Genomic DNA, 12,092 nt, shown 5'->3' with positions numbered 1-12,092 from the left:
GGAAGAAATACTACTATTCAAAGAATCAAGGCCTCAGATTGTAAAACAGAAAATGCTTGCCCAAACCTGGGCTCACTTTCTCTCTATATGAGGTGGAGAACCCCTCTAAGTTACTTATCGCTATAAAAGAATACTACTCTAGGTCTTCAGCTACCCTCAGCTAAAAGGATACATACTTCCTCTGTGGCCACGCCCTGCCCCTTCCCTCTCACAGCCCATATCTGTTGTAACGGAGGAGCACTTCAGTTTCCTCCCCTGCATTTGTAATTCAAGGACAGTGCCATCTGCCACCCTCACTCCGTGCTCTCGGATGGGATTGGGAAAGGCTTCGTCCCATTCACATCATGGCTGAACCAAGGGCTGGCCGAATCCAATGCAGACGGCTTTGGCCTTGCAAACTGCATGCATCCCTAATCTCCTTGTGGTAGCCCAGAGCCCCTTCACTCATCCCCACTGCCCGCCCCAGCAGATCTTGACAGTGACGCTGAAGACACACATGACCTTTGCTGAGGCTCCTCAGAGTCAGGCATTTTCTCAAGCCAACGGATTATTTGCTCTGCACTACAGCTTCTGATGAAAGGACCAGTCTCAGTAGCCTCACTGTAGGGGTGCAGAAGCTTATGACATTTGCCAACCATCCACAGAGGCTGAGTCTGCCTTACATAAATGTGGCCAGACCACGAAGGCTCTGTGATCCTCTGCCTCTGAGGAACTTAGCCACTCCCTAATCAACACTAGCTGGGCAGCACCTGTTGACTCTGTCACACACTGTATGCCAGGGAAGCTGACCGTGAGTGAAGCCCATGTCATAGGTCCCTCTTCTAGACCAGGCAGAGGTTCCAAAGCAGCTACCAATGTTGTCACCCAGAGGAAAAGGCAGCAGGGGTATGAGGGAGATATCTGAGTGGATGATTGAGGAAGGCCTCCTAGGGGAAGATAGGGAATCTGAGCTGGGACTAGGGGCTCTCAGCTCAGCACTGTGGACATTTAAGGTCGGACAGAGGGCTGTTCTGTACATGACTGACGTTTAGCAGTGTTTCCCTTGAGAACAGTAACACTCCCTGCTCTATCGTGACAGCCACACATAGCCGTCTCCTCACATGCTCAGGTGTTCTCCCGGAGGGGAAAGCCAGCGGCTTCTCACTAGGAGAGCAGGCCCCATGTTGCGATAAATAATAAATAGGAAGTGTGAGGCACCAGGCACCAGGCCACGCTATCTTCTGTTACTCTCTGTCTCTGGCAGTCCCTCGGCCTCCACGGCTAGCCCCACAGCGGCTCCCCATCTAGTTCCCAAGGTGGGTCGTTGCTACTCCAGTCCCATACAAAGACCGCCTGCCTCTCAGCTCTCTTGCTTCAGATTCTGTTCACATTCCCAGCAACCTGGTAAAATCAAAACTCAATAAGCTTATAATTTATCAATCAGATCTGTATCAGTAAAATCTCACCCCACAAAACATCCACACAATAAACTCACAACCAATTGATATAGATTCAAACCGCCCACCTAGATAAGACAAATTGTCCTATAAAATTCCATCCCTTATGAAATATCCATAGCTACCTGTGGCCACTTAAAGCCACACAGGTCTCAGTCGTCCTTCTCTGCCTCCACCTTGGTTCTTCCTCTTTCCCCTATATCTCTGGCCTCTCCAAAAACTCTGTCTCCGCCTTACTTTTTCACTGCCCAATCACAGGCCTTGTCTTATCTTGTGCCTGCCCTCACCTGCATATAGACATCAATCCATAGCCCTGCACCTAGAAGGTACAGTCGGGTGGCTAAGAGGCAGCTCAGGAGAAAAGAGCAGGAAGGACTTCGGTCTGGAAGATCCAACACATGCCCAGGAAGACAGCTACCTGGATGGGGCTCTCTGTGGTAGTGGAGTACTATAGACACAAGGCTAGTGAAGAGGCACTCTGAAGGCTGGGACCCCGGGGGAGCTATGGAGAAGGTCCTGAACTGCTTTTCAGAGGAAGAGGAAGTAGGAGGTAACTGAGGCTTCCAGCTCAGCATCTTTCCCTCTGTTGCTCAGGCTAAGCACCTACCTGTCATCCTGGTGCTGGTCTTGGGATCTCTCTCTTCCTCTTCCTTCCCCTCCCTCTCTTCTCCCTCCCTCCCTTCTTCTTCTTCCCCCCTCCCCCTCCCCTCCCCCTTCCTTTTTTCTTCCTCCCTTCTTTCCTTCCTCCATCTCTACCCTCTTGCTCCATCCCTCTGTCCCTCCCTTTCCCTCTCCACTCTCCCTTTCCCTCCCTTCCTCTCCTCCTCCTCTTCCTCCTCCTCCTCCTCTTCCTCCTCCTCCTCCTCTTCCTTCTCCTCCTCATTTCTTTAGTCTTTGAGCATGCCACACAGTGCACATTGGTCATATTTACTCCATCTTTCCCCCTTAACTCCTCTCAGTCCTGCTCCCTCACTATCCCCAAACTTCGTATCCTTTTTTTCTTAATTCAATAACCCATCAACTCCAATTTGTGTCACTTGTCTACTCCATGCAGGAGGCCATCTACTGGAGCACAGTCAACCTCCCAGGAGCTACAACCTTAAGAGGAACTGACTCTCGGCTCCTCCAGCAGCCCCTCAAGCATGGGTCTCCTGAACCCCTCCCACGTCGTGCTTGAGTTGAGTGGCTTGATCCTGTTCAGCGCTCCTGCAGGGAGCCATGGCTGCCATGAGCCCAGTGTTCCTGTCGTATCCGGAAGCCAGTGTTCTCTGTGCTGCTCCCTGACCTCTGCCTCTTAAAATCTTTCCATCCCTTTTTTTGAGATGCTCCCCAAGCCGCAGGAAAAGGATGTGGCACAGATACCCTATTTGTGGCTGAGCGCCCTACAGTGGCTTAGTCACCTCATGCTATCCTGTTGTGTGTTTCTGCGTTCCATGGTCCACTGAACAAAAACACGTCTCTGAAGAGGTCTGAGAACTGAGCCAATCTACAAGAAGACTTGGGATTTCTGATGACAGTGCCTCGCTAAGGGGCTGGTGTGGGACCATACACCTGTCATTCCAGCACCCAGGAAGGCAGGTGCTCAGGGCTGATACATTTTAGGGTTGAGACTAGCATGGGCTATGAGACCGTGTTTTTAAAATCTTCAACGAAACCTACACAGAAATTTGGGCAGAGAAACCCAAGTGCACTGAGTGGCTGCAGCCAACATTTATAGAGAAAACAGATGAAGCAAGCTCTTTGCTCCTGGCCTTGATCTTAACCACCTCCAACTTCCTAAGAAACAGCGTTTCTCTGTGTCAAGACCTGGTTTTTCAGCTTTTGCTTCTAATAAAAGTCTAATAACCCATCAGAGAGGGCTTCTGGTGCTTGGGTGCCAGTTAAAATACAAGCAGTGATACCTGGTTGGGGGACAAGAGGCTGTTGGCTTCACTGTGCTCATCATTTTGTGATGGACAAGCTCTGTCCCTCCTCATCAAGGCGCCGCTCCCTGTGATGGCTTCTCATCCGGGTGCACTATAGTTAGAATAGCTGTATCAGTTACACTCTCATGGCTGAGAGGAAGTGCCCGACAGAACAGCACTTCAGAGGCGAAGTTTATTGTGGCTCCTGGCTCAGAGGATGAAGTCTATCATGGTGGCATTGGGAGTTCACTGACATTGGGCAGATTAGGACATAGGAAGAGATAGATGCTGGCACTAACTTGGCTTCCTCCATTGATCTCTTTTTATTGAGTCCTGTACCCTGCCTGTAGAGTGGTCCTGCCCTTATTCAGAGTAAGGCTTCCCTCCTCCAGGATGCTCCAAGCATGTACATGTAATAGCACTCCTGGACAACCTGTGCACATCGCCCGCGTCCAGTGGAGATAACCCACTGTGGTTTTAGGGAGCAATGTCAGGAAGAGAAGAGTCTGCATTCTTAGCACAAGTGCAGTTTCTGTTGAACGTTTTTGGTCAGATGTTGGTCAGGTCAGTGGATGCAGAGCCCACTAATCCAGAGGGCAGGCTGCTCGCTTGCTCATGGAGTCATTTGTCTCCCATGATGTGCCACCCAACGGTGCCACTTTGTTAAGGCTGAAGCCGGGGAAAAAAATCACAGACCAATCAGGACAGTGCGGCTTTGTTAATGTGTGTGTCCTATAGGGAAGACTCAAGCACTGTTTATTTTGGCCAGTCTAGAAATAAATGTATGTCTGCATGTATGTATGCATTCAAAAAACTGAGAGCATGTCTTTACACCTACTATGTGCCAGGTAGCCCATGGAGCAGAAGGAGAGAAATCAAGGGAAGAAATTCTACAGCCCACATGTTGTAGGTCTGCTGCTCAGAACAGACTGCTGGGCCTCAGGGAAGGCAGCTGAGAAATTTGGGTCCGGTGCATAGGTGAGGCAGAGCCCTAACGATTTAGGACAAGGGAATCGGGGGTGGTGCTCCTCGAAGACTCTCCGTTGGCAGAGCATCTGTAGGGGAAATCTGCTGAGGCCGCAGAAGAGGGGAACAGAGCCCAGCCTAGTGAGCTAGTCAATTCTTTCTTCCTCGATTCTATGCCAGAGGACAGGGTTAGCAATTTCCTTTCCCATCTCAAGCACAGCCATCTGCTCTGTTCAGCAAGCAGAAAAGCCACCTCCAGAAAAGAAATGTGCATTTCTCTGCGGCCTCGTGATGAATCCCACCTCTTCAGGCCTCGTGTGGATCAGCGACTCGGCCCATCCCTTGGGAGCTGTTCTTTGGGTGTGTTATCCCTTGCTCTCAGCAAGGTGTGGTGGCGTATTCCTGTAACTCAGGAAGTAGAAGCAAGAGGTTAGTGAGTTCAAGGTCAGCCTGGACTACAGAGTAAGTTCAAGGCCAATGTGTGCTCCATAGTCAGATCAGGGGTAGCCTCAATACACAGTGAGATCAGGGCTAGGCTGTCTCCAACACAAACAAACCAAGGGCTGAGAATGTAGGTTCACAGTAGTGTCTGTCCAGCCCTTGCAAGGCTCTGGTTCCATCCACTGCATTGGGAAAGTAAAACAAGAGAACTTCATAAGCAGAGAGGAGAACATTTACGCCGAATGTCTCCTTCACCCTAAGTCATTGCACTGGAGCCCAACTCCTAGGGGATGTTATCAGGAAAGGAAGAGAAATCTGTGGAGCCTCAGGAATGGGATTGATGTCTCTATGAAAGAGACCCAGCGTACTTCCCAAAGCTTTGCCCCTCATGAGGACCTTGCTGAAGAAAGGCATCTACGGACACAGGCCTGGTGGCATACATATACTTTGAATCCTAATACTTGGGAGACAGAGGCAAGCAGACTTCAAGGCCAGCCTGATTTATGTGGGGAGTTAGAAGCCAGCTAAAGCTATATGGTGAGAGCCTGTCTCAAAAAATTTGAAAAGAAAAGGCAGAAAGGGTGTGTCTGAACAGCAGAAGTGAGTCCTGTTGACAGCAAACCTGCCCTTTTGGTGGCCTTCAGCTCCTGAGCTTTGGGAGAGCAACTCCTGTTGTTCAAACAAGCACTCACCCCCTTGCAGGGCTCTGCAATAGCAGCCCAAGGGACCTAGGCTGTAAAGAATGTGTCTTCAGATGAAAGCCCGTAGTCATTCAGGAAGAATGCTTCTTAACTGAGTCCTCCCACTTCAAAGCAGGGTACGGGGCTTCCAGAGATGATATAAAAAGTGAGCAGGGGTTAGCAACCTTCTCTCAGGTTCTTCTCACTAAAGAACTAGATTGGAGAAAAAGGAGAAGTTTCTAGAAAGAAAGAAGACAATGAGGTAAAAAAAAAAAACCTATGGATCTTGTGGTAATCTTGACAGCCTTTTCTTGTTTATATTTTCTTTCAATTCTCATTCATCAAGAGGAAATTTTTTTTTCCTTTCGGTTCTGACGCATTTTTAACATTTTTGAAAACCACAGCACCTCTCCAAATTTCTCTCTTAAATGGAAATCAAACAGGTCCAGGCCCTAAGCCCAGAGTCTTTGATGGGCAGCCCTAGTTCTCCAAAACGTAATAACATTGTTTTAATGTCACGCAATTTCTTTTTATGGGAAGCTTCCATCTACAGTAGGTGGTACCAGCTTTCTCTTCATAGTGGTGAGTAACTTTCCCTTTTGAAGAAATGTATTTTAAGTTTCGATGTGAGACAAGCCAAAGAAAAATAATAAGCCAAGGTCTAGAACATATGGTTTACAGCCATCATCTATGACTTTGAACAGCTGACGTTTCAAAAGAGGATTGGAAGTCCAAAGGACAGCAGCTTAAGCAACACTCACCGGGGCTAATGTCAAGGCTGAAACAGAAAAGATGGCTTATTAGATAAGTCAGAGACAGATGCTGGAGAAGGCTGGGGGACTCTTCACATGACCTTGAGCAGACAGTAACCTCCTAACATGGTAAAGAACAGATCTAGTGTTGAACTTGGCAGAGGACCCTACTCCTGGGTCCAGATGTCTCCTTTCTGAATAAAATGTGGCCCCAGTGTGTTTGCATCTGTTTCCTGTGAGCAGCTCTTACAGCTGCAGTGACGGTGGTGATGGTGGTGGTAATGCTGGCAGAAGGCAGAAGGTGACTGCTGTTGCCCATTGAGTCTCTATGAATTCCTCACACACTTCTGTGCTTCTCTCTAAACCCTTTCAACAAGCCTACACATTCTGAACGACCACACCACTGTTTCAGGTTTGTTATTTTCATATGCTGCTGAGGTAGCTTGGGGGTGGGACCGAATCCAAAGATTAAAGTTTACATATATTTGTTCCTGTACACTTGGTGCACACAGCCTGTGGGAGGTAGTGTTAATCACCAACTTCACAGAGCCTAAGTTTTCTGGGAGACAGGCCCCAGACTATGCCCGGGCAGTCATCTTGATTGCATTCATTGAAGTGGGAGGAGCTGCCCACTATGGGCGACACCATACCCTAGGATCCTGTAAGTAGAGGAAGGGAGCTGAGCAGCTGCATGCATTTGTTACTCTCTGCTTCTTGATTGTAGATGCCACATGACCAGTAGTAGCTCAAGCTGCTCCTGCCTTACCTTCCCCACCATGATGGACTGTACCTTAAACTGGAAAGGTAAAACTTTCTCCCTTAAGTTGATATTTGTCAGAATATTTTATCAAAAACAAAAAAAAAAAAAAAGGAAAAGAAAAAGACATAGCCTTTGGATAATTTTACACAAGCATGTAAATCTATCTTTATGTATAAAACTAAGTTTGCATGCACTTCATCATGAGAGGTCAGGTATGGGGTCTTTCATTTGTTACATCATGATAGTACTCAAAAAAACACTTAAGATTTTGGAGTATTTTGAATTTTATATTTCAACCCAAAAAGCCAACACAAGTAATGCCTGACATTTAAGGAGCATATACAAGACTTCTTTAAACCACTTCTTCATCCCTTTATTCTTGACAACCATCCCAGGAGGCAAGTATCACACTCCCATTTCATAGATTAGAAAACTGAGGTAGAAAAAGGAATGTGTAGATGCGATGGCTGTTCTTGCTTGTCAACTTGACTACACCTGGAATGAACTAAACACCAAGAGGCTGTGAGGGGTTTCTCTCACTTGAAGTATTTGAAGAGGAAGACCTACCCTAAATCTGTATATTTGAGGTGGGAGGATCCACCTTGAGTTGGTACCATGCTTTTGGATGGCATCCTATAAGAGGACATAGAAGAAAGGCCTGGCTGTCAAGTCCATGCCTTCACCAGTATTAGAGCCTACTTCTTTGGGATTCTGGTATATATTGACGAGCAGCTGAGACACCCAGCCTTGTGGTCGGAACAACTATTGAGTTCTTGGACTTTCCTTTGGGAAATAGCCATTGTTGGAATAGTAGGACTGTAACCCAGAAGCCATTCTAACAAAACCTCTGTGTGTGTGTGTGTGTGTGTGTGTGTGTGTGTGTGTATTATAGATTGAACCTATCAGTTCTGTACCTCTAGAGAAGCTAATACAGTAGGCTCCGTCCATAAGTGATAGGGTGGATCCCAGAGCTTCCATTTTGGCCCCAAAGCCCACACTCAGTCAGCACATTATATGTAATGCCTTCCAAGTCACATTCCCTGTATCACTTGAGCAGGTATGTACTGTGCATCTTCGGTGCCAGACACACCGTCCTTCCTTCAGTCAACTGCAACTGGGAGCTACAGACCCAGATCTGCCCTTCCCCAAGTGGGAAGGTCACCCCACAGCTCTAAGGGCTTTGGCTGAACCCTGAGTTCGGGCTGGGTCAGCCTCTAGTCTAGACCCTCTTTGCTTGTCTCTACTTTATCCAAACTCAATTTCTTTAGTTTCTATGCAGTCGAACACCTCCAGATTGTGTGGCTGAGATAATGGGGTTCTAGTAAAGTTAGTGGGAGATGATACAGTGAGAAGCCGAGCTGATTTGAAGCCCCTTAGAAATGGACCTGCTTTCTGCTGTTGTGCTGTTCGTTTTGCTTAGTTTGTTTGGGCACTGCTGTCTGGTGAGTTCAGTTTTAAAGTTGATATCTAAAGTCGATAACTTAAACGACATAATCTTGTTATATATTTTATGAACATAGCATGATAATCCAGCACATGTACACAAAGTGCAGTGAAACTAAAAAGCTCGACCCCATCACAGCAGAGGGTAGAGTAGGGGTGTGGTGATGGCCTCTCTCCCCAAGAATGCCGGAAGAGACAACTGAGAGGAGGAAGCCTGCGGGCGGGGAAGAAGGACTTACTTTATTCATGGTTTCGGTTCACCATTGTGGGAAGACACCGTACAGCAAAGTGGTTTACATCATCGCTTAAGTCATGGTAACGTGGCCTGCCTCTTCCAGCAAGACTCTGCTTTATACCTTCCCATTCACTCCCCAGGGACCCACCCTGAGTAACAGCAGATCTGACGATTGCTAATATTATCTATGTGTACATGTAGAATTATGTGTACATGTATTTAAAAGTAGCAACAATTAAAGAAAGGAGACTATGAATTCGGAACTGTGGGTGCATGGGAGGGGTGAGATGGAGGGGTTAGCATCCGTGTGTGTGTGTGTGTGTGTGTGTGTGTGTGTGTGTGTGTGTGTGTGTAACCTCACCAACTACATTGCTCCCACACCAGTTTCAGACCTCCCTGGGAGCTTTGCCTAATGCTCACTTGAGAAAAAAGATGACTGGCTGGTCCCATGTAATGACCACACTAACCAACCTACGAGGGAGATGTCCTGGTATCCCTAGGCTACTAAGACCACCACTCACTGGCTACGTCCTGTGTGCCAGCTCTGTGGGAGCAAGAGGGTTTTCTGCAGAACTTATTTAACCCCTTTACTTTTGTAAATTATATGTATGTGGGTGTCGGTGTTGGGGGGGCATGCTCATGAGTGGAGATTCTGTCAGAGGCCTGAGGTGTCAGATGCCCTGGAGTTGCAGTTGCAGGTGGCTGTGATCTTCGTGAGGCTAGGTGCTGGGAATCGAGTCAGGTCCTCTGCAAACGCATTGCTTGCTCTGAGAGGCGGAACTGGCTCTCAGCTCTCCCATCATGCTATCTTGAGGAGACAAGGATACTTATCTCTGAAGGAAAACAGAGTCAGGATGTTGAGGAAACAGCCCAAGGGGAGAACAAGCCATTCTCCTATCCCACAAACACTTTTTTAAAAACACTGAACCTGGTCCACTCTCTGCTTGAATGACAGAAGAACAGCATTTTACTACTTTTTCTACGCTGGGAGAGACAAATTAGGAGCTGGGGTTTGAACAGAATCCGCTCACATCTAAACAGTAACAGTTCCCCTTTGTATAAAAGGAGGTGGCTCCGCCTTCTCACGAATCCAGTCGCTTTAAGGCCTTGTGGATCATTAGATCAAGGATTATTAGAGACTCCAACCTCCCAGTGTTACGGCACAGGGACAGTTTCTATTTCTGGTGCCCATTGCCATCTCCAGGGAAAAGCCTCTCAGCTGCTCCGGACTCACAGTGTTCTTGTTTTCCTCCAGACCCTGTGACTCAGCACACAGCTCCAGATGGCTTCCTGCATGGCCAGCCCCGTTAGCTGGGCACCAATCACAAGGAAGCCGTCACAGCCCTCCTGGCGCGGCTCTCCACTGGACGGCCTTGCAGCATACCATTTGCAAAGGATGCTCTCACCCCATTCTGACCTCTCTGGCGTTCATATGCTCTGCACTCTGAGGGTGAGATCTCAGGAATCACATCCCCCCCCCCCCCCCCGTGGACCAGTGAGATGGGGAAGGGTGTTTGTGGCACCTCACTGACCCTGTGTGGGACACTCATCACCTACCTCTGAATCTTGCAGAGTTAGAGCTTCCGGATAAAACAAACACAGAATACCTCGGTATTTCGGAATTTCAGACAATTTGTTTTTTATTTTTTCGTTTATTATTATAAGTATATCACAAATACTGCATTAAAATCTAGTCGGGTGCCCTGTAACTTTCCTCATTAAATAAATAACCGTTCCAGCATGCTGAGCATGGAGCAAGGAGACCGGTGTGCTTTTCCCTCCACTGAGTCCCTATACTTAGTAGCGTCTTTGCCATCAGATGCTCATAGTACCTGTGACAATCACACAGTCTGGCAGTGGGTGTGGCAGAGCATGAGCCATCCCAGTCAGGGAGCAGGGCTCTTGGGCCTTTTGTCTGTCGCTTCGACTTTAAGATGCCCCAACATTCGCATGCTGCTGGCTGCCTGGCACCTGTGTAGACCAAGCCTCCTTGTGATTATTCATTTCCCATGGAGAAATAAGAGATGTCGCTTGTTAGTGGGATTGCGTGGCACATTAAGCTGTGATGTGTTCCTTGACGCCTGCTTGACATGAGAAAACCACGAGGGACAGTTGACCTGCTATTCATGTCCCGCCACATTCCCCTTTTGGATTTGAATGTCTCTACCAAAAATTGAAATCTTTAAGGGGAGGGATTCAGGTCCATTTTGTTCTCTAGGACTCGGGATCATGCCTGGCCCCCTGAAAGGTGGAACATTGAATCAACTGAAACCAGTCCCATCAACAACATAAGCAAAAATAATGCGTGCCAGGCACAGTGGCTCAACCTCTGATCCCAGCACTTGGGGGCAGGAAGGCCATGACTGCCAGACTCACATGCAGATAATTGCCTGCAAATTGGCCTGTCTAGGAGACCTTGTTCATCCATAAATAAATATACATTCACAATCTCTATCAAGGGAAACTTTCTGGAGCTCATTGACTTCCCTTCCTTGCTGAATCCCAGTCATAACCCTGTTTGGTTTTACAGTAATTTATACCAAACCCAAGCAGGACTTCCATTAGCTACTACAAGTCACGAATGCTCAGTGGTCAGAGCCCAGGGCTGACGTGGCTTCGACTGCTCCCTCCCAAACTCTCCACAGAGCCGAGGCTGTGCTTTTTGTTTTTAACACATTTTCAGCGGCTCTGGGATTCCTCAGTGTTCTGCTGCTATGATGCAATACCCAAGACTGAGTAAGTTATAATGTCCATCTAGCGAGTTCTTTGAGAGGCTGAAAGCATAATGGCACATCACCAGCTCTGGTGAGCGCTCCCACCCCTGCTACCTTCTTTACCTTGTGGGACCTGGTGTCACAGCTGCAGGAAAACCTACGAGGAAGAGCAAGCCATGAAGGCAGAGAGGGACTCTTGAGAATCAACTTGCTCACACAAGAATAACTTCAACCCCTTCCAGAATGTTCTGTCCCTAGTGACCTCCCACAGGGTCCCACCACTCAGCTTGTGAACCAAATCCCCAAGACATGAAGTCCTGGAGGACAAACCACATCAAACTCCAGTGGGCCACAAGGCCCAGATGACTACCCCATTCTCAGTGAGGGTGTGGAGTCTGTGGTGAGGGCATCACCAACAGGAGTTGCAGTCAGGCTTCTGGAATGTCTTAGCACCCAGAAAAACCTTGGAGTTCTCCTGCGCTCACCTGCTGGCAGCTTTGGAGGGCCTGGTGTATCAGTTCTGAAGGCTGGGAAGTCTGAGAGCCTGTCGACGGCCTCTCTCTGTCTCCAAGCTGATTGATACATGGTAGAAGGCAGTGTGGAAAGCAAACTCATGCATAAGAGGGAAAAACAAAACAAACAAGCAAATGAACAACAACAATAAAATCACATGGGGGGAAAGATACAATTTCTAACACGCCTCTCCAGGGAGACCAAAACTAGTCCACAGCACTTGGGAGGCAGAGGCAGGAGGCTTTCCT

The 12,092-nt window shown here is 48.0% G+C and overlaps 1 long non-coding RNA gene across 1 annotated transcript; it reads left to right on the top strand.

Moving 5' to 3' along the window:
• The first annotated feature begins 1,758 nt into the window (after nucleotides 1–1,758).
• On the top strand, nucleotides 1,759–3,285 carry LOC148002799 (uncharacterized). Its single transcript, XR_015632376.1, has 2 exons — nucleotides 1,759–1,986; nucleotides 2,491–3,285. It is a non-coding gene; the product is annotated as an uncharacterized LOC148002799 (long non-coding RNA).
• Nucleotides 3,286–12,092: the final 8,807 nt, after the last annotated feature.

Source organism: Rattus norvegicus, chromosome 10, assembly GCF_021556685.1.
Source record: "Rattus norvegicus strain SHRSP/BbbUtx chromosome 10, alternate assembly SHRSP_T2T, whole genome shotgun sequence".
Taxonomy (NCBI): domain Eukaryota; kingdom Metazoa; phylum Chordata; class Mammalia; order Rodentia; family Muridae; genus Rattus; species Rattus norvegicus.
Note: the sequence above shows the minus strand (reverse complement) of the source record. Positions and strands in the feature narration are given on the sequence as shown.